We start from the raw sequence: 2500 nt of genomic DNA on the forward strand, positions 1-2500 counted from the left end.
GCTCGGACACCTTCGGGGATGCTTCCCCAAGTGTCCGGCATAGGCTGGGGAGTTTTTGATTTTTGGCCCGTGGTGCCCCCCCGGGCCCCCCCAGCTGCCTCTTCGATTTCCCACGTCGGGGATGAGTTGGGCAACTCTTGGAAGCTTCCCATCCACCCCCGTGCCGAGCTTTGCCCTTGGGATGCCTTATGTTGCATCCCAAGGGCCAAGGCACCTGCCAGCCCAAGGGCTGTGCACGGCCTGGGGAGGGAGCTCACCCCTCCCCTATATAGTGCAAAGTTATTGTTTTCCCTATTTTCACAAGGAAACATCAAATTTTTAACCAAGCATACTCGGCCTTTGCTCCTTCGTTACTCGTCCAAATCCAACAAACTTGCATTCGTTGGAAAGGTCTTTTCACAAGGATTCTTTTGATATATAATAATAGCGATTCCGATAAATATTTATTTTTTTATGAATTTTTAAGTGAATAAACAATTAAAAATTCAAAAAAAATAGGAAAAAAATATTTTTTTCCCGATTCTTTCTCCAATATTCCTGATAAATACCCACACACCCACATATGGAGAAAGGTCGAAAATGCTCGAGTGGATATCGAGATGTCCGACGAAGCACCACTTGGAAGGGCCGAGGCACGGGACGCCCGAGCTGTTGCTCGGGCCGGCACGAGACGCGCATGGGACAGCCCGGGACGGCATGGGACGCCCTCGCTACAGCTCGGGACGGCCAGGTACGCCCGAGACTTGGCTCGGGACGGCCTGGGACGCCCTCGCAATAGCTCGGGACGGCCTGGGACGCCCGAGACTAGGCTCGGGACGGCCTCGGCACAGCTCGGGACGGCCTGGGACGCCCTTGCCACAGCTCGGGACGGCCTGGGACGCCCGAGACTTTGCTCGGGACGGCCTGGGACGGCCTCGGCACAGCTCGGGACGGCCTGGGACGCCCGAGACTTTGCTCGGGACGGCCTGGGACGTCCGAGACTTTGCTCGGGACGGCCTGGGACGTCCGAGACTTGGCTCGGGACGGCCTGGGACGCCCGGGACGTGGCTCGGGACGGCCTGGGAAGTCCGAGACTTTGCTCGGGCCGGCCTGGGTCGCCCGAGACTTGGCTCGGGACGGCCTGGGACGCCCGAGACTTGGCTCGGGACGGCCTGGGACGCGCTCGGCACAGCTCGGGACAGGCCGGGACGCCCGAGCCGAGCTTCGGGTCGCACGAAATCTCTTCGTATTCCGACATATTAGAAGCTTCCCATCATGTAGTAGGCCGAGCTTTGCCCTTTGGATGCCCTATGGTGCTTGGCGAGCACTAGGGAACGTGCCAGCACAAGTGCTGTGCACGCTCTGGGGAAGGAGCTCAACCCTCCCCCTTATAGTGCAAAGTTATTGTTTTGCCTATTTTCACAAGGAAACATCAATTTTTTAACCAAGCATACTGGGCCTTTACTCCCTCGTTACTCGTCGGAATCCAGCAAACTTATACTCGTTGGAAAGGCCTTTTCGCAAGGATTTTTTTGATATATTATAATAGCGATTCCGATAAATATTTATTTTTCTATGAATTTTTAAGTGAATAAACACCGGAAAATTCATAAAAAATAGAAAAAAAAAATATTTTCTTCCGTTTCTTTTCTCCAATAATTCATAAATAATACCTCAATAGTACAAACGAAGAGAGAGTCGAAATGGCCCGGGTGGGTTTCGAAATGTCCCACGACCCCATAGAATGCACGGGCCAGCCGAGCCAAAGCAGGGGACGCGCATGGGACAGCACGGGACGCGCACGGGACAGCGTCCCTATGGCTCGGGACGGCATGGGACAGCACGGGACGCCCTTGGTAAAGCTCGGGAATCCCATCGGACGCGCATGGGACGGCCTTGCTAAGGCTCGGGACGGCATGGGACGCGCATGGGACGGCCTTGCTAAGGCTCGGGACGGATGGGACAGCACGGGACGCGCATCGGACGGCCTTGCTAAGGCTCGGGACGGCATGGAACAGCACGGGACGGCCTTGGTGAGGCTCGGGACGGCATGGGACAGCACGGGACGGCCTTGGTGAGGCTCGGGACGGCATGGGACAGCACGGGACGGCCTTGGTGAGGCACGGGACGGCCTCGGTGAGGCTCGGGACGGCATGGGACAGCACGGGACGGCCTTGCTAAGGCTCGGGATGGCCTGGGACGGCCTTGGTGAGGCTTGGACGGCACGGGACGCGCATGGGACAGCATGGGACGGCCTTGGTAAGGCTGGGCACGGCATGGGACGCACATGGGACACCTTATGGGGATCATCAAGGGACGTTGCACGGGACATTCTTAGCCATGAAGGGCCTTCACATGGGACATCTTAGGAGTCAAGAGCCGGCACATGGGACAATGGAGTTCACACGCACGGAACACTTCGGCTACTTCCGTTCGGAACGTCGTGGGATCTTTATGTCCCCATTAGCACCGACGCATCAACATGCTAGGAAGCTAGGTCCGAACTTCTCGAAGTGTCGAT

Source organism: Eschscholzia californica, unplaced genomic scaffold, assembly GCF_041429995.1.
Source record: "Eschscholzia californica isolate CP2 unplaced genomic scaffold, dmEscCali1.0.p SCAF_95, whole genome shotgun sequence".
In the NCBI taxonomy this organism is placed as follows: Eukaryota; Viridiplantae; Streptophyta; class Magnoliopsida; order Ranunculales; family Papaveraceae; genus Eschscholzia; species Eschscholzia californica.